This window comes from Polypterus senegalus, chromosome 3, assembly GCF_016835505.1.
Source record: "Polypterus senegalus isolate Bchr_013 chromosome 3, ASM1683550v1, whole genome shotgun sequence".
Lineage (NCBI taxonomy): Eukaryota > Metazoa > Chordata > Cladistia > Polypteriformes > Polypteridae > Polypterus > Polypterus senegalus.
The window spans coordinates 38,547,964-38,569,234 of NC_053156.1; the positions used below are offsets into that span (position 1 = coordinate 38,547,964).

The following is a 21,271-nucleotide window of genomic DNA, read 5'->3' on the forward strand; positions in this document are numbered from 1 at the left end:
TTCTAAATTTTAAGTTAGCCCTTTATCATCATTATTTTGTTACATTACAGTAATCTTTGCATCTAAAAAAAAAAATCCTATTGCATCTAAAAATTCAATCCTATTCAGACTTTTTTCTGAAAGTGACAGAATTGCCTAAAGTGGATATTCATCCTAAATTTTGCCCTCATGTGCCCTATTTCCATTGCTAAAAGAGAAAGTGAATACAGGACAAGGCACTTCCTCATCTCAGAGGTGGCTCTTTGTTGCATTATCTTTAGATTGTTGGTAGGAACGTTTCACAGATGTCAATATTATCGCTCACCTTTTCCAAAAATTTAAAAACTTAACAAATCAGTGCCCGGCATACAGCATGTAACAGTTCAAAACAGAGATGTCACGTGTAATCAAGTTACTCAATTAACTCAATTTATTACAAACTAAAAAAAACTCATTTAAATTTACCTCTTCAAGTATTTGGAAAGTGACAGCTGTCCAACAAAAGCAAAGGTGAGGTCAGTGGTTTGGTTTAGGAGCATTTCACTTTAAAAGAAACTATGTTTCCCATTGTTTCACTCTCCAGGTTTGAACAATAAAGACAGATGCATAAGTAAGAGGTGGTATAAAGTAATGGTGTATGGTACATCAGTAGAAATGAGACACCAGTACAAAATTTGTCAACTGGAAGAATGTTTCATACTGTATATCAGTTTTACATTGGTTTAACACATCACGAAGCAGCACTTGTTACCTGTCACAAAAGTGATACACATGTTGTAATGGTGTGGTAGAGAACATGTGTTCCATAACCTTCTCACACAACACAGCATAAGCTGGGTACAACTATGGAGATGATTTTTTTTTAATTTTTTTTTATATGTAAAAGTCAAAGAATGAACAATGGCTGTTTTAATCGAATCTGCGCCTCCGGATTATAGTTTTACTCGTGCAAACCACCAGGGAAAAAGGGGGGGGTCGGCTTAGCAAACATTTACTCGAGCCGGTTAAAATGTAAAGATGTCAGTTTTGGTAAGTTCAAGTCCTTTGAGTATCTCGCCGTTGTTATCCATAGAGATTCTCAAGTTCTAGTATTATCCGTGTATAGACCTCCAAAATATAACGCGTCGTTTTTTGAGGAATTCTCTGACTTAATGTCAATTTTAATTACTAACTATGACACACTCCTAATAGTTGGCGACTTTAATTTTCATATAGATAATCAGTGTGATCTAAAAGTAAAAGAATTTATGAACCTCCTGGATTCTTTTGATTTGAGACAACTCATAAATCAGCCTACACATAAAGCAGGTCATACATTAGACTTAGTGATTACTAAAGGACTGAAAGTTGATATAAAACAGATCATTGATATTGGTCTATCAGACCATTTTCTTCTACTTTTTAATATAGAAATAATGATAAAAAACACTCATGAGAAGCATATTGTTAAAAACGCTTCTTTGATTCGGCAGCAGCTTTAAAACTTACAAACATTCTAAGCAATCAGTCCGTTTATAGTGCCAGCTATAATAGTGAGGATAATGTAAATAGTAAGGTGGAAAGATTTAATACTAAAGTGAGAGCTGCTGTTGACATAGTTGCACCTGAAAAGACAGTGAAAAATCTTCTAGCATTGGTATACCATGGAAGACCCAAAGAGTGTCTGATTTAAAGAGAACATGCCGCAGAGCTGAGCGTCAATGGAGGAAGACTAAACTTACTATCCACTATGAAATATTAAAAGTCAAAATAACAGAATACAATAACACTGTCCGTCTTGAGAGCTGCTATTTCTCAAGATTATAAATAACAATGCTAGTAATCCCAGAGTCTTATTTTCTACAATTGATGCCTACTAAACCCAGGTAACTCAAAGGAATGCCTCCTAAGTACTTCCAGTGAAACCTGTGAGGCTATCGCTGTATTTTTCAATCAAAAAATTAATGATATTAGAAATAACATAGTATATCCCTCCAACACTAAGGATCCTCCTAAACCCCAGCATCCTGTTATAAACAAATTAAACTCTTTCACTAGGATAGATTTACCTGATTTACAAAAAATAATATCTCAATTAAAACCTCCACCTGTGTCCTTGACCCAATACCAACAAATTTTTCAAAGAAGTATCAGGCGTGCTAATTGATAATGTTCTTGACATAGTAAATTGTCATTAGATACGGGGTCTTCCCAGACTGTCTTAAGACTGCTGTAGTTAAACCCCTACTTAAGAAACATAATCTTGACCCTCCTCTTGAAAATTTTAGACCCATCTCTAACCTGCCTTCTTAAGTAAAGTTCTAGAGAAGGCAGTCATTATGCAGTTAAATGACCACCTCAATAAACATGCTATTCTTGATAAATTTCAGTCGGGTTTTAGAACAAATCACAGCACAGAAACTGCACTCGTTAAAGTAGTAAATGATTTCGGGTGAATGCAGACAGAGGCCATTTATCTGTTCTCATCCTCTTAGATCTGAGTGCTGCATTTGACACCATTGATCACAATATTCTTAGAAATCGCCTTAGTCAATGGGTGGGCCTCTCTGGCAGTGTCTTAAATTGGTTTGAATCCTACCTGACAGGGAGAAAATTTTTGTTAGTTGTGGGAATTACAACTCAAGACACATGATATCCATATGGTGGTCCACAAGGCTCTATCCTGGGTCCGCTGTTCTTCTCAATCTACATGCTTCCGTTAGGTCAGATTATCTCAGGGCACAACGTGAGCTACCACAGCTATGCTGATGACACACAGCTGTACTTATCAATAGCACCTGATGACCCAGATTCTCTTGATTCACTAACACAATGTCTGACTTGTATCTCAGAATGGATGAATAGTAACTTTCTCAAGTTAAATAAAGAGAAAACTGAAATCTTAGTGATTGCAATAATGGATACAATGAGGCTATTAGAAATAAACTGGATACATTAGGATTAAAAGTCAAGACGGAGGTAAAAAGCTTAGGGTGATTGTTGACTGTAATCTGAATTTTAAATCACATATTAATCAGATCACTAGGACAGCATTTTTTCACTTAAGAAACATAAGTAAAGTTAGACCTCTTATATCACTGAAAGATGCTGAGAAATTAGTTCACGTTTGTTTTCAGTCGACTAGATTACTGTAACGCACTCCACTCAGGACTACCCAAAAAAGACATAAATCCTTTGCAACTAGTGCAGAATGCAGCTGCTAGAATCCTAACTAGGAAAAGAAAATCTGAACACATTTCTCCAGTTTTGATGTCACTACACTGGTTACCTGTGTCATTCAGGATTGACTTTAAAATTCTGCTTATGGTTTATAAAGCCTTAAATAATCTGCCCCATCTTATATATCGGAATGTCTGACACCTTATATTCCAAATTGTTACCTCAGATCCTCAAATGAGTGTCTCCTTAGAATTCCAAGAACAAAACTTAAAAGAAGTGGTGAGGCGGCCTTCTGCTGTTATGCACCTATAATCTGGAATAGCCTGCCAATAGGAATTCGCCAGGCTGATACAGTAGAGCACTTTAAAACACTGCTGAAAACATATTACTTTAACATGGACTTTTTATAACTTCAATTTAACCCTGATACTCTGTATGTTCAGTTCATCATAATAACTATTCATGGTGGCTCTAAAATCTGTACTGACCTCTACTCTCTTCTGTTTCTTTTTCCGTTTTTTGTGGTGGTGGCCTGCGCCACCTCCACCTACTCAAAGCTTCATGATGCTCCAACAATGATGGATGGATTAAAAGACAGAAGTCTATGTGACCATCATTTTCAAGTCCTTCCGTGAGAACCCTAAATCCAAAGAGGACTATTTCATTTATGTTAGGTAGATTGCCCAGAGGGGACTGGGGGTCTCATGGTCTGGAATCCCTACAGATTTTATTTTTTTCTCCAGTCGTCTGGAGTTTTTTTGTTTTTTCTGTCCACCCTGGCCATTGGACCTTACTCTTATTCTATGTTAATTAAAGAGTTAATTAGAGTTAAAGATGCTAAGATTTGCATTAGGCGCGACGAGGAAGAACAGGATTAGAAAGGAGTACATTAGAGGGTCAGCTCAAGTTGGACGGTTGGGAGACAAAGTCAGAGAGGCGAGATTGTGTTGGTTTGGACATGTGCAGAGGAGAGATACTGGGTATATTGGGAGAAGGATGCTAAGGATAGAGCTGCCAGGGACAAGGAAAAGAGGAATGCCTAAGCGAAGGTTTATGGATGTGGTGAGAGAGGACATGCAGGTGATGGGAGTAACAAAACATGATGCAGAGAACAGAAAGATATGGAAGAAGATGATCCACTGTGGCGACGACTAACGGGAACAGCCGAAAGAAGAAGAAGAAGTTTGCAAATTCTGCAAGCATTTTCTTGATTACTGAAGAAGGAATCATGTCCGTCACCTCTTCATTCCCCTCCTCTTCAGAGATCTCCTGTTCTGCCATCCTCTATTGCGCGGCGAAAAGTTGCTTAAGTTCATCAGTGGACAGCTCCTCACTATGTTCTTCCACTAACTCCGCCACATCATCATTGTCAACCTCCAAACCCGTGGACTCAGCCATAGACACAATTTCCCCAACCACATGTTCATTTTTAGGTGCAGGCTCAGGGTCAAATCCCTCAAAGTCTCTTTCCTGAACAACTTTAAGCCACCGTTTCTTCCAAGCTGACATCAGTGTTTTTAAAGTTACATCCCTCCATGCCTTTTTTATGAGCTGCAAGCAAGATAGGATATTGAAATGTTCCTTCCAGAACTGAGTGAGGGTTAATTGAGTTTCACTGGTGATTTGGAAGCACTTCTGGACCAGCACTTTTGTATAAAGTTTCTTGAAGTTAGAAATGACCTGATGGTCCATGGGCTGGAGGAGAGGAATTGTATTGGGTGGCAAAGACTCAATGGTGAGCCAGGGGAACTCTTCTGCCAAGTCTTCCTCCTAGTCTTTGGGGTGGGCAGGGGCATTGTCCATAATAAGGAGTGCCTTCAGTGGCAATTGTTTTTCCTCAAGGTAATATTTCACTGTTGGGCAAAACACTTCATGAACCCATTCAACAAAAAGCTGCCTGGTTATCCAAGCTTTGGTATTAGACCTCCACATGACACCTAACTTGCTTTTTATCAGTTTATTTTTTCCAAAAACTCAAGGGTTCTCTGAATGATAAACCAGGAGAGGCTTCACTTTACAGTCACCACTTGCATTTGCACATAGCAATAAAGTCAGCCTCTCCTTCATTGGCTTTTACTCTGGCATTTTTTTTTCTTCTTTTGTTTTGTAGGTTCTCCTGCGTATTTTTTTTCCCAAAAAAAGCCCAATTTCGTCACAGTAAAAAACTTCATGGTAACAAAATGCATTGCAACATAAGTGTCTTTCAAACTTTTCTACATAGGCTTCAGCAGCCCTAGCTGCTTCTCCATGCCTAGATACACTATGAATTTTAGTTTTTTTCTTAAATCTATCAAACCAACCCCTACTAGCCCTAAATTCCCTATCAGCACTCCCTGAAGTATAATCATTCATAATATAAGCATATATTGCCCTAGCCTTTTCACGAATAATAGCCTCCAATAGGCTATCACCAGCACACTGTCTTTCAATTATCCAAAGTAACAATAATCTTTCTACATCATCAATTGCTATAGATAGATAGATAGATAGATAGATAGATAGATAGATAGATAGATAGATAGATAGATAGATAGATAGATAGATAGATAGATAGATAGAAACTTCAGCTTTTTTAATTTCCTCTTTGTTTAACAAAATCGTAGCTATAGTAGATTTACTTATGCCATACAAACCTGCAAGATCAGTCACCCATATACCTCTCTCTCTCGTATATTTCGATAATTTCTTTCTTGTTTCTATTGTTATTGATCGGTGTGCCTTCTTTGGTTTTGTGCTTATCTCTGTAGCTTTCTTTGGACCCATTATTATTTAGTAAAAAACACAAAATAATCACTAAATAACAGTAATATCACGGGAACAGTAAGGAACGTTGTTTACAAAGCACTGAGTAACGCCGCACTTAATGTTTTAAGGCTTTGCTTACGACGCAGACGGTGCCCATAAAAAGAGACAGTGAATACAGAACAAGGCACTTCATCATCTAAGAGGTGGCTCTTCATTGCATTACCTTTAGGTTGTTGGTAGGAACGTTTCATAGATGTCAACATTATCACTTCCAAGCATTCAAAAACCTTAGGTATCAGTGCCCAGCATAGAGCATTTAACAGTTCAAAACAGAGGTGTCAAGTGTAATCAAGTTACTCAATTAATTTATTACAAACTAAAAAAACTCATTTTAATTTACCTCTTCAAGTAATCAGAAAATGGCAGTTGGCCAACAAAAGCACAGAAGCATTTGACTTTAAAAGAAACTGTAAGTCTGCCAACACTGCAACAAAAAAATAGTGTACCATCACAGCAGCATGTCTATGCAGCACCTTCTATAAAGATATCCAAGTTTTGCTCACCACTCAAAGACTGGTATAGTTGTGGTGTAGTACCACTTAATCTTTACAATTCTATCTGCTTATTATTTTGGCTATGGGTGTTCACTACCTCTATATGTTTCCTACTGTTTTACTCGCCAGGTTTGAACAATACAAACTTACACAAATTTAGAATTCTCTACATGCACCTATGAAAGCATTCTAGTCAAAAGATGCAAAGCAAAAAATTGCACTGCATCACTCTTTCTTGCACATCACATATTTTGCATAAAGGTTTCAGTTCCTTTTGTGCAGCGAGAATGGAAAAGTGGTCTGGGACCACAAGTGACCCACTGCCTACATTGTGCAGCAACTCATTGGTTCCTTAAAAACAAAGTTCCTGAAGGGGAAAACATTTTAGACCACCTCCTCAGCAGGTCTGAATGACATACAGTAGTACGGGCATTGAGGACATACAGTAGTCCCGTGGATAATGTTACAAAGTGAATTCCACACGCATCAGACAGATCGTTACGGATATAAAAAAGCACTTATATTGTATTAATTGATATGGAAAGCATATTTTATATTTGGGCAGGAGTACAGTGTGATACTGAATCAAACAAACAGTATTTAACTCAATTCTACAGAAAAAGACAAGCAATGCATGAAAATATTTATTTTGCATAATATAAGAAATAGAAAAATATGCAAAATTGTATTGCATGCATTGTAGAGATCTCTCTGCAGGTGTCCCCTAGATCTGACAGGAGATCTTTTACAATATGCATTATACAGAGCTTGTGCTCTACTATGAAGGTTATGCTGCGATGAGACAATCTTTACAAATACTGTCCAGCCTCTGACTAGGTATTTTATACGCTTTGGCGACTACTAGATTCAATTTGGCACATAATGAAGGACAACTCTTCTGTATTAACTATGTAATTGAGAAATGAGTTACTGCAAGAGAATGCTTTAGATATACTTCAGATATGATTCTACTAACGTGTACCTCTGGTCAACAATACTTTACAGATAGAGATTTCAGGGCTGATCAAAGTGAATAATATTTTCTAAAAAATTGAGCTCTGGTCCACAGATAAGCTGAAATACATAATACATTTTTGGTGTCTATTTTGGATCCTAACATTCTTGGCTTATGTGTGAGTATATATGGTATACAGTATTCAAATGTGCATCAAAGTTTGATTTTGTGAAAGTAAACTGATTATGATGAAATAAGACTGCATGGACACAAAAATTTTGGGCTGATACTGAAAACTAATTTTATCCTTTGTCACATCTACTGATATAGATATTATTTTCTTACCTACATTTTGCTTATATGCAAATTGCCACCACTTTTCTCTGTGAACTGGTGACTTAAATGACCCCAGGTTAGACAAATGGTGTAAACATTGCTGTTTTTTTTCTTTAAATATCTTTGACCATTGCCAATCAGCTTTCAGGGTAATTCTAATAATTAATTCTATGCTGCTTTAAATTGTAATATGATATATTATATCCATAAATATCTGATTAATGGATTTGGCTTTCAGTTATCTTTATCACTACCACTTTACATAAATATTTGGCACCTTGGAGGGTTAGTAGCATGAAACATGTAGTTTCCCAAGCCTTTCCTGTAAAATACTGTATAGACAAACAACAAAAGTAGTGTCATGTTAAATTAATTTGCCAGTCCCCCAATCAAAGCTGGACAAAATTTTTGAACTGGATATACAAATTTGAAGTTGATGTTGTGTAAGGTCTAATGCCAATTTTTATTTTGCATATTTACATTTAGACTAGACAAATTTTAATTATAGATATCTGTAATTAAAGGTGCAGATATTCAGTTGTTGCATAGTATTCTTCAATGAGTACCGGGTGAGAGCATTTACATGTACTTTTGACTGTAATGTGTATGAATTAAATATATTTAAAAGCAAATTTTTTGCATCTAAATTTTAATTAGTTAAAATGTGATTGAAGATATCTGTAATTATAATTTTAAGTAATTCAGATATCTTTTAACTGAATACTGTACACAACCCAATGGACAAAGTCCTATGGAAAATGGAACACGGTTTAAATATTTATCTTCCTCCTTTAAAAACGTAGTAAGTGCATTACAAATACTTCTACTGTATTTCATAATACACACAAATGTGATTCTCTTCCTTTTCACTTTTAAATGGAAACTCTAATTAGAGGTATATTTAATTCTTATTTTGACCCGACATACTGTATTAAGTTGGAGAAGTATTTATTTTACATTCCAACTAGCCAAAATTATATTGCAGGTATCTCAATTTCACATTCTAACTAGTCAAAATTTTAGATACCGTAGCTATTGTAGTATGAATAGTCAAATGAAGGTATTATATGTTTAAAAGACTTGCCATACACACAGACCTCCTCAATATATGATTAAAACATGAATTTATGAACCTGCACTATAATTATAATATGGAGGGAAAAAAACATCAACAGTAGTAGGCATTAATATTTTTTTTTTTGGATGGAGGAGAGGGATTGTCCTGCTTTATTAAGTTAAACTGTGCAGAAGTTTTAACACAATGTGCGATTCTTGCAATTTTGTGCTGAAATTCAAGGTCTGATATTTGTAAAAGCTATTTAAAAGTATTGGTTAAAATAAGCATTTTTTGACTTTAGTCATTTGTGGATCACAGCATAACATTCGCTAAATGAATGAGAAGAAAGTAGTAAATATTGCTGTTTTCACACAATTATTGTGAACAAATTAACAAATATATGTTAAGTAAGTGACACTATGAGAACATTTCTATATTATGCCCTTTAGCATTCTCTGCAAAGAATTTTAACAAATTGTAATATATAGGGTGGTCCAGATCTAATTATGCAATTTTTATTACACTATAACTTATTTAGTTTATTACATAGAAAATCACCCCACAAATCCCGGACCATCGAGAAGTGTGCGAACCGATGACATGAAGAATCGTCTTTACGCCGAACTGGAATCGTCCCAGCATAAATCAAAGTCATGCAGACGATATGGATCTGCATAATTTGATCTGGACCACCCGATTACCAAACCCATTGAATGTAATTTTTTTTTTGTCGGTTAAGTAGACTAATTTCCTGTGAAAGAAGTATTCAATATACTATAAGCCAGGTCTGCTTCTGCTGCAAGAGAGAAAAGTACTGTTGGCATATCTTTTCTTTCCCATACTTGCCAGTGGATATGCATTTTTCCTCATAAATTCATAAATGTATGCCTTAGTACAATTTCTCTAATTAATTTTATACTGTTTAAATACTAATTCTCATTTTTTGGATGACACTATTTGGACATGTTGCAAAGGACTGACATGCATGAGTGGGAGGCATGTGATGCAATCATGCTGATGCACAGGGCTAATTTGAGAAATACAAATATAAAAGTTTCCAGTTCCATTTGCTGTTGCATGAGCTAAAAAAAGGGGTTGTCAAGACTTTCAGACAATTTTAAGTTATTAACTCACTCTTAAATATTGAGGTCCCCCCACCTCTGATATTGTTTTTAAAATAGCAATAAAAAATTTAAAATGTCCAACTGTGAGAATTCAAGTAGCTTTTACCTCTTTCATCTAAAATAATCAAGCATTAATTGACTTATAAAAGTGGTACATTACTTATAATGGCGAACTAATTTATAACACATTATGAGACAGGCAGCCTCAGGAGAGCTATGATGATTGGTTGTAAAATGAAATAGTTACTGAACTGAGCCATGCCGCTACAATTAGGCAGTCAGTAGTAGAATGGCAAAATAAAGGGGAAAATGGTACATTAGCAGCTCCTGAAATGAAGTATTCCTGTTATAACAAAGGAATCTGAAATTCCTTATTGAGAGCAATAAAAGGGCATACCCAATTCATACCTAAATCAAAATAGAAAAAATATGCAATCTGATACATTTGATATGTAGGTTTAGAAAAAGAAGACATATTTTCAATAATGCAAACTTAATATCCACGTGAATAGGATTATTTTCTGTGTAAAGGATAGTGAAGTTCACAAAGTGAATGTACTCTTGCTGTGCACAGTACCAAATATTCAGTATCATACTGCCCTTAGAATGAGATTTGTTAACTCCCTCAAATTGTGCTGACTTTGTGTGGAAATATAATGTGGTTCAAACTTCAAAGTCCTATGCATTGATATTTAAGAAATTACACTTGCTTAGACAATATACTAATCCTCTCCTTGGACAATAAAACTTTTCCATCTGTGTTATCTTTGTGGTTTCTATGGATGCCTGTCATTTTTAGGTGAATTCACCTATTTCAACTTTGTTTTTCCATTTACTCATTTGACAGCTGCAAAGCAGTGAAACCCCTGCAGTCGTGAATGCTGAAGAAAGTGCACCTCGCTGCAAGTCACAGGAAGAGGTGGAGCCAAACCCATCCAACACTCCTGGCACAAACCTCAATCACAGCAGCTCAGTTCTCCTGCTCCTTGAAATCAAAGGAGATACAGTAAGTGACACAATGTCCATAAAAGTAAAAAAAATAAAAGCACTATATATGTTATGTAGAAATGTATGAAAGACTGCTTGCTGACACTTTATGCTACATTGACTAAATGTGTACTCAGCATTTGTATTATACTAAAAATATCCTCATGGCTTAATTAGCTAAAGATTACAATGATTCAGTATTTCTCTGACACTGTAATTAATTGGCAAAACACCACAATGATCGACTACCTATCATGTTTAGATGAAGTCAGCCATTTTATCTCGGGACTTCAGCACACACTTTAAATATTAATTGAGTACTTCAAAATATTATGTTTAAAAATCTAAACTACAATTAGCCACAGATCCTCCACATTCAACAGCACATGGATATTACATCACTTGACCAACTTCAACCACATATTGTACTACTCATTCATGTAATCTTATTATATTATCACTGTTTACCTGAATACTACTCAAAAAATATGTAATAGACAAAATTGTGATAACTCTTTGACAAAATTTAACAATACTCCAACTTTAAAATCTGCTAACCAAGTCTCCAAACAAACCTGAATGTTACACCATGTGCACATTTTCTTACTTGTTTCTGTCCAAATTAGTAGTTATTTTTGGCATTTTTTACCTTGCGGTGAACTGAAATTTATGTTATGCTTTATACAAATATTGATACAAGTTGCATGGTTTTACTGTGCTTAAAAAGTTTACCAGCAGCAAAAAATTTATTTCTAGGTCCTATTGTGTTCTCTTCTGATCTTCATTTAATAATAATATTATCATCAAAATCAGCTGTAATGACCAGGTATGCTACCACTGCAGTTTGACTGCACTTCTCTGAAGCATATGTGGGAAAAAAAAATACATAAAAAATAGTGCAAAATATAAACTCATGCATATAGTAGTCTCATATACTGTACATACATATACATCTAATATAAACAGTATTTTATCTTATTTTGGGACTTTTCTGGTGTCTTGTATTTTCCTTTTACAAGTACATTCCCTTCTATTTGTTTAATTTCTATGATTTCTTCTGTATTAGTTTAATGGGTTTATTTTTATACATATCTCATTTACTGCACTCATTTTAACTTTAGTTCTTCATTGTAAATTTCATGCATATTCTTCTGTTTGGTTACATCTTACTATAACCATGTCATTATCTTTATTAGGTTGATTGTTCAACTAGAGCGCTTAAAATAAAACCAGCTACTTTCTCTCAGCTTTCCACCAACTTCACTACCTATGTACTATGCAAACTCTGAAAAAGATTTAATTAGACAGAGGCTACTCTCACTGCAGCATGCTAATGAGCTGCTTCTTGATGACCATTTGCCTAACAGAAGATTGTTTCAGGTATGAAGAAACTGTACAAAGGGTTTGAAATGTATTAAAGTCAGAAAATACTTTACTTTAACCATTTGCTTCACTTGTGAAAGCCGAATTTTTTTTCCATATATAAGAATGATGGTTCACTTGGGCCACATTTCATTTTGGAGATTAAAAAAAAAAAAAATTGTACTCTTCTAGTCAACTCACATTTGTTAAATCAAATATGACCATGAACTCTTTTAAAAAATGTATATAAGTAGTATACAACCCGATAAGAACACTTTTAACAATGGATACCAGGTAATGGGTAACAAGTAATGCCATTAAGGCTTGTCAACAAACATGGAAGCTTTTCAATGATTTATTTTAACAATATTTCCCAATCTCTTCAGCAATTCCAAAGTGAGGTACTGACAATATTCTAAACTTTTCAGTAGTTTAAATAAACATAAGATATGTTTATTACATTCTTAATTTTCTAATTTTGTCAGTATATTAGGATATCAAATTTGTTTATATGTTTTCAGCTTTGTTTTCTTCAGCACAAGATTTAAAAAAAATGAATAATGCTAAATTGGAAGTGTGCCCTCTCAGGATTTTAGTAAACTGGTACAAAGTTTGTTATCATTACAAATTACCATTTATTTATCAGAAATTTCAGAAGTTATGCCTTGCTCCAATGACAAATCGGTAGTGTGGAGGCTACCAGTTTTTAATTCTGGACAACCAAACTACAGACTCATAAAGGATGTTTTGGATCACTGGACCATCCAATATTTTCCTAATCAAAAATAATTAGAAAAAAAAAAAATTAAAAAAAATTAAAGTCTCCATTTTTCATGTATGATGTTAATCGGGCTAATTTTTAGTGGAAGCTGCTTAACATTCAGGACTAATGTAACCACTATTTCACTCACACACAAGCCAATAGTGAGCAATGTAGCGAAATCAGACAGCAAGTCTATAAAGCAAGCAATAGAAACAGCAGCATTAGCTTTAAAACAACTGAAGCAGTGAGAGCAAGAATGTCAGAAGTTACAGTATTTGCATCGTATAATCACAGCAATGTAAAGAATGCCCGTGGATAATGGAATAAAAGGAGGGGAACAGACACGCCATCCCAATACTTCAGCATGAGTTACAAGTGAGAGGAATAGTAATAACAAAAATATACATAATATATACATAAAATAACTTCAAATACAATGAAAGAACTTTTTCAGCAGATTAATTATGGAGGATATTCCACAAAGTAGTGATAAATGCAGGAAGATAACAACAACAGGACCAATTTGGAGAATGTACCATGGTGTATGCAGAATCCATCAATAAATCACAGAAAAAAGTGGTTCTTTGTTTTCAGGCAAAACCAATTTTAAGATTGAAAATGTTAGAAAGCACAGTGACATTAACTACTAAACTACTCAGCCTGCAAGTATAAATGATGCAGTGCTGAGTCATTTTATGAAGTATACAACATGCATACAAAAAATATACACAAATGCAGCAGCTGACTCTTTTAAACTGAACGGGCTTCCTGCTGCTGAAAAGCAATCCATCTGTCCTTTAATTTCACTTATCCAGAGCAGGGTCACTGGGCAGCCGGAGCCTATCTAAGCAATCATCAGGAACAAGGCTGGAACACCATGTGGACAGGGAACCAGCCCATCGCAGGGTGAACACATACATACACCATATGGAAACACTAGGGCCAATTTAGCATGTAGCTAAAAATATAATCCTAAAATATTCAGCAATTTGATAATCTCTCATATGAATACCTATAGACTTCATTGATTCAGCAATGCTCTTGTCAAAAATTTTCAAATGTTTACCATTTTAAACAAATGGCCATTAACATTTTGAAATCACATGGATGAACAGTACTGGTATTACAAAGAAATCTTGCCTGGTGTAGTTACAGAAAGGGCAATCCTAACAGAGTGGAATCTCATGAAAACGAAGATTCTCACCATTAACCGATATGTACCCTAGGCACCTAAAATAAAATGACGCCTTCTCCTTTCTTTCTGTCTCTGTCTCTCTCTCTCTCTCTCACTATAAACCTAAACACTGCAGAATGTATGTATGCTTTTTTAAGCCTAAATCTCATTGTTACTAAAATGAGGACCTGCTTAATAGAGAAAAAACATTTGAAAATGCAATGTGATACTCCAAGGGTGACAGATTTAAATACTGATATGTGAATATATATTTCTTTACTTGTGCTCAACTAAAGGTGTACAACACTAAAAGGGACATGCTGAACATCAGTATAACACTGAAGATCAAAGTGATGATGTCTTTAACAGAGATACTAATTCTTGGGGTCTAAAAAGAATACAATACAAATGCAGTATTTAATCAAATATTTTTGCATACAGTAAAAAAAGGCCATGCATCAACATGATATAATCCTTTAAAAATAATCCATTTACTAAAAAATTCTCTTCTACGATATTAATTGTGTTTAAAAAGTAGCAGAAGATGGAATGTGCTATGCACTCCTGTGTACAACAGGTCCTTTTGCAGGTCCCCAACCCCCCTTCATACAAAGTTGAGCTACCAGATGTGGTACCTACACTACCATGTTGGGATAGTTGGTAGCCCAGCAGACTACCGTATGTATTTACAATTTGTCCACCCATTAGTAATTTTAATACTGAATTCATTAGGAATGAAAGGTGTGGACCAATGTCTGTGTGCTAAGGGCAAAATCATAGGTGAAATTAATCACCAACTAGTAGTGGTGTATCACCTACAAGTTAAGCCAAAAAACATTGATCTGAACAACACTTGCAAGTTTTCATGGTGTAATCCATCTTACAACTGGGATAAAACTTTTTCTGAACCGTGAGGACCCGACTGGAAAGTGTTTACCATATGGGAGCGGTTCAAATAGACTTCCCACATGGCTGAGGCAGCATGTGTTAGATGCTGTATCCTGATAATCCTCTTTCCAATCAGCTGCTGTAGAGCTGTGATTCCATACTCAGAAACAGTGGGTTAAAATACTCTGAATGGTGCACAGAGATTAACAACACTAAAGCAGCTATAGTATTTGGAATAGTCTGGGAATTTCATGGACCATTATATTGTTACAGGTTGATTAAAATCGGATGCCTTAAGCTAATAAACGATAATGGGCTTAATTTCAGTGTATTTGATAAAGCCATGTGAATCTAAAAAAAATAAAGGCAAACCACATGGGAACAGTAGCACTGCTTTGATGCTGGGTGCCTCCAGTTTACAAAACTGCGCCGAAAACTTACATACGCAATAGTTTGAGATGGCGTGACAATGTGCGTGGCTTTATGCCAAGTGTAGTTTTTATACATCGCGATGTGAGCATAGAAATGGGCATATGCAACATTTTTATGCATACGCACCATTTATACATGAGGCCCTTGGTGTATCATCAGCATGCATTCGCACCTTCTAAAGGTTAAAACTAACTTGGGGATTCATTTTGCAATCTGGAGTGGCTGTTCTACAAATAAAAAAAGGACAAAAATATACAAAATCTTAAAACTGAGGTGACCTCTCTCATGGTAAATTTGAAAGAGTAAACTATTCTCTTTTAATCACACTGAATATTTCTCTTTTTTGAGGCACACTAGTTCACAAATTCACCAATGATTTCCAATGGGAACTTTAGAATTTCAAAAGACGTATACAGAGTTCAATATTGGAGATATCTAAATGAAAATGAATCTTTTCTGACGAATTTCAACAAAATCAGTTCACTTGCCGTTAGGTTGTTTCTTGCAGACAAACAGCTGAACAGATGGATAGGCAGAGAGGAAGACAGGCAGGCAATGAGACAAACGGAGAGATCACAGAAAGTGCTTTTCGCATTATATGCAAATGCACCGTAAAAAAAAAAAAGGACTAAGTGGACTCAACACTCTCGACATCCAGAGAGTGTACTGAAATAATTAAGAACCCTAATTGTATTCCAGGGTAGATAACAGGATGGGTTGAGTACAAAGCATGGGAATGTTATTCAAAAGTAATAAAAATCACTTGTTAGGCATCCTCTGAAATACTGTGTTTAGTTTTGGACTCCACGTTACAAAAACCAATATAAAATTTACTAGAGAAGATTAAATTAAGAGAAGAGTAACTAAGTTGATTCTAGAAAATAAAGTGTATGAGTTATAAGAAAAATTAAGTGATTTGAATCTTTTGGTTTACACAAGTCAAAGAAGACATGACAGAAAGTTTAAATTTATGAATAATATTAGGAAGCTGAACACCTATTGTTACTTTTAAAATGAGTTCAGCTATGACATGATGCAGTAGATGGAAGCTAGTTAAGGGAGGACTCTGCACCAGTGTGAGGAAGTTTTTAACTAGAGCAGCAAAAGAAACTAACCTTTTAAAGGGTACTGAGCATTAAGAGAGAGAGGGGTTGCACTGATACTGTGCATCACGTTGCCATACCCACCACATGACTAACCACCTCAGGATCCTAAAGTAGGACCACAGTAGTTCAAATGGAATGGAACTGTGTGAAGATTTTTACAGTGGCTGGAGTGCCAGTTCTGCCACCAACCCCAGAGTTTTCCCAGCAAGTTGGAGGACCAGCTTGCAGAGCTTGGATGCATGTTAAATTCACACCCAGGACTTATCAATTGCAGGTTAAGGGTCTTGCTCAAGGGCTCAATGGAATGGAATCACTTCTGGTACTTACAGGATTCGAACCGCCAACCTTCCAGTTGCCAGTGCAGATCCCTAGCCCCAGAGCCATCACTCTGCCTCATTAACCTATATGACCTCCGCCACATTGAAAGAAAACAGAGATAATGTTGAACTAATCAACTCATCTTTTCAACTTAATTCTTGCTAAATCATGGTTGTCATCGCCTGCTTTGTTGTGGTCAGTGAGCACAAGGAACCTCTCTGCAAATTTTACACCTATTTTCTCTATACTATACTTTGATGCAATACACATATAGAATTCACAAATAATCAATTCAGCAATCAACTACTGGCTCAAAAACAGATATCTAAGTATAATACAACCTTTGCATGCTACTAGCAATGGAAAAAGAAAAATACACCTCTTCTTGTAGTAACTTGGGGACCTTCAAATATGAAATGACAATATTTTGTAACAGGTAAGGTGAGTTAAGGCTAATGTGCCATGAAAATAAAAACATTCTTAAATCTTCATTTTTAATACACAATTCCAACCAATTCAGACAAAGAACACTTATCATTATAGTCTGGAGAATTACAATACAGTTATCAGTGTATCTGATCTGGAATTAGTCCTGCTGCTTGGCCATCATTAGTACAAGTCACTCTTCATTCCTTTAATAAGCAATAACTCCACATTTAGGAGTCACAGACAATAAAATAGTCTGACAACACCACTATTGCACTTACGTGTGAACTTTTTACAGCACTCTGAGTTTGCACTTAGTGAAGAATGCTATACATTTCATTTTGGTGTTATCAATGCAATACTGATCAACAGAATAAAGTGTTTAGAGTTGCCAATGTTTGGTAACCTTCATCCTTCCTTAAAAAGTACACAAACAGGCTGAACCTAGAAGCAGAATGGAGCAGCCATTATGCAGGTTCAGCCTGTACATTGACTTAGAACCATGTATGTGTTATTATTTATTTTTTTAACTAGAAGTTGTATGCAACTTGTGAGTTACTTTTCTCCTGCTTTTGATCTGGATTTACATGTAACTGTACTTTTCTTTGTAAATGTAAACTATTGAAAGGCCTTTTTTATTCCATATAAAAAAACACACACAAAACTCAATAACCCCTTATTAAAATTACAAAATGCAATGGGGTGGGGGGTAAAGAAATATCACCTTTAGTTGAGTCTAATAAAAATTGAGTACTTTATTTAAAATTAAAAAATGGTGTACTTCAAAAAATTTCAATCCTAGGAAGTGGCCCACCAAGAAAAAAAAAAAGGTTGAGTATTCTGTCCTAGAGCCATAATGATGAATATGTGATCACATATCACAATAGTATATTGACCTACTATTGATGAGCATTTATTTTTAATACTAATGGGTCAGCTATTGTCCAAAATCATGCTGTAGGCAACCACGATCCTAGGTAATGCTCAACTTTGTAGAATTGTGTTTTATGGGTGGGTTCAGGCCTGGTGGTACAATATTTTAGGAAGCCTTGTCATAAAGCACCATTCAGCACCAGTATGACTAGAATCCACAAGTGCACAGCTTTTTGTATTACATCCAAAAGTGCTTTTATTCGACAACGGAGAAATCGTTTCTTCGCACTGGCTCAATTATCAGTGTCACATTTTATTAAACGCACGATTTCGTTCAAGCGGATGGCTGCTGCTCCTTGGTGAAACTATTTTTGTCACAGATGGATTTTTTTTTTCGCCAACTCATAGTAGACGAAAATTATGTCTTGTACAGCACTGTAGCATACCCGTTCTCAGAATGGCTTAAAAATGGAATGACCAAACAGATTAACACGAAATAACAAAACTTGAAAAGTTGCCACACTGCCTTGAACGCTATGACAGTACTGTACTGCGCTACCGAGAGGCGTGTCATTTTAATCCCGTTATAAGGGTCTGGAACTGAGCATTTTTTGTGTGATAACTTTGACAGTTTTCTGATTTAAATTATCTGTTAAAAGAGGACAATATAGAAATGACCTCATTACTTGACAAAATGTACCATTTGTCCATAAATATCATAAAATGCAAATAAATGGCAGAGTAGATTCGAAGAACTTTTGAGGACTTGTAACTGCTGTGATAACCCCTGCATACAAATTAATAAAATTTGTGTCAGTCTTAATCAGCACACCGTCAACAAACGTTTGTATGTTACATCTCGGTCAGGTCAAGGCCTGCCGCCTCGTTCTCTGCCCTGCGGTTGCACTGTCAGCTCTCGGCAACAGCTTCTTGCTTGTCCCGACCCCGGAGACTGGGAAGGGGTGGAGGGTCTGCGCAGAGAGGAGGGCTGACAGCAGGAAAGACTGAAAAAAAATATAGACTGGACGCGCAGCAGGTGCAAGACCCTTTCTAGCACAGTAACCTAAGTAGGACTGCGCCATGACAATGACCCCAGCGCTGATGACTGTGCGAACCCCGAGGAGGCACATGTAAGGCACAAGGCTGGCACAACTTACCTTAAACGCGTACCGCACTTGACACTTCAAAATCACGGACCGTCTCTCTAAACTAAAGGTCGTCGGAGCATTTCTGTATTTCCACTTTTCTTAAACATAGGGTAATTATCTGTTCACGTAACGGGACTCAAGAAGACAAGCGAGACTTAAAATACCGGCTAGGTCGGCAAAGGAAAAGAACAACTCACCCCAGTCTGCGTGCCCCGCTGTTTCTTTACTGCTTGGACAGATGTCCCGTTTTCACGCCTTTCTTTTTCTTTAGATGTCCAGTCACCACCAGGATTTATTTTATCCAGACAATATTTGCTGTCTAAGGGGTTAGGAGACCAACGACAGGCGCATGCACGGGGACAGCACTTGACTCTACTGCCGGCAGCAAAAAGCACTTCATCGGCGGTCTACGTGCGTACGCGCGCGCAAACTCAGACTCGAATGAACTAGCGCGTGAGCGAGCACGCAAAAGGACGAGCGCTGTGCGCTTGCTCGATAGGTGGAACGCTGTCAAGAATTGAATGTGATGCGCATTTTTTATGCTGTCAAGAACTGAATATGATGCGCATTTTTTCATATTTTACCCGTCTACTACAAATGGATGGTTCGGGGTCAATCAAGGTACTATTGAACGCAAGGCAGGAAACAGTCTTGGCAGTAGTGCCAGCTCGGTGAAGTCCTTGAGCCGAAATTGGATCTCAGTATACCCTGAAGCTGAGTGGCAGTTTTTCTAACTACTAAGCCATTGTACTGTACCGGTTCCCAAGTTGGACGGTTTCATTGTAAATTTCTGAAACCTTGCCACGGCAAAAAGTGCTTTGAAATGCAGTTTTAATGCAGTTTTGAATGATTAAGTATTTTGTGTGAGAATTATAGATAGATATTTAAAGTTTAGTGTCATGTGTACAGTAGGTCACTATTATCAAACATCAATGAATACAAACTTAGACGGTGAGTACAACAACAACAACATTTATTTATATAGCACATTTTGATACAAATAATGTAGGTCAAAGTACTTTACATGATGAAGAAAGAAAGAAAAAAAGACAAAACAAATAAAAAAAAGAAGACTAAACTCATTAACATAGAATAAAAGTAAGGTCCGATGGCCAGGGAGGACAGAAAAAACAAAAAAAAACTGCAGAAGGCTGGAGAAAAAATAAAATCTGCAGGGGTTCCAGACCATGAGATCGCCCAGCCCCCTCTGGGCATTCTACAACACCATACATTAAAGGCAACATCAGACATATGAACTAGAAGCACTCATTTACTTGTGTAGTCTTATGACCTGTGTTGCAGAATCTAGTGATGCAAGTGCAAGTGGTCCTCTATTGTTTGTCAGAATGTAGAAGGAACAAAAGTGACAGTCCACTGTTCATCTCTTTAAGGAGGTGTGCGTTATGTATATCCAGAATAGAAAAGAACTATGTGCAAGTAACAGTCTGCTGAATTCACAATGGTCTTTTGTGCCTTACGTTCCTGAGCTTAACCAGTTACTTAACCAGTCAGGGCTGACTTCACAGTGGATCTATAGAAACTGATGAACACAGGTGGTGTTTGAGAAATACTGAGCATTGGTAAATGTTGCACATTCTAAAAAGTATATATACAGTATATGTGTCTGCATATGTATATTTATAGGAGTTGAATTTGTAAATGGTACACTTTAAAAAGCACACATAATGTATTTCATTCTTAGAATGAAGCTAATTATGAAATGTCAATAAAAAGGAAAGTGAGCCTGCAGGGAGCAGGTTTATGTAGCTGTCCTAGGAAAAGTTGGCCATTTACAGAGCTGCCAGCTAATTTTGGCTCCTGAAACCTGAGTCTAATGATCTATCTATGGCAAGGCACCAGTCTCAGCAGGGGGAGGGTGTTATGA

At 36.3% G+C, this 21,271-nt stretch overlaps 1 protein-coding gene across 1 annotated transcript in view; it reads right to left on the reverse strand.

The window, feature by feature from the left end:
- Positions 1-19,810, reverse strand: part of LOC120525037 (eukaryotic translation initiation factor 5A-1) — a 38,534-nt gene extending 18,724 nt beyond the window's left edge. The window contains exon 1 of the mRNA XM_039746983.1: positions 19,584-19,810. The gene's annotated coding sequence lies outside the window, so the exon portion shown is untranslated. The remainder of the gene's footprint in view (positions 1-19,583) is intronic.
- Positions 19,811-21,271: the final 1,461 nt, after the last annotated feature.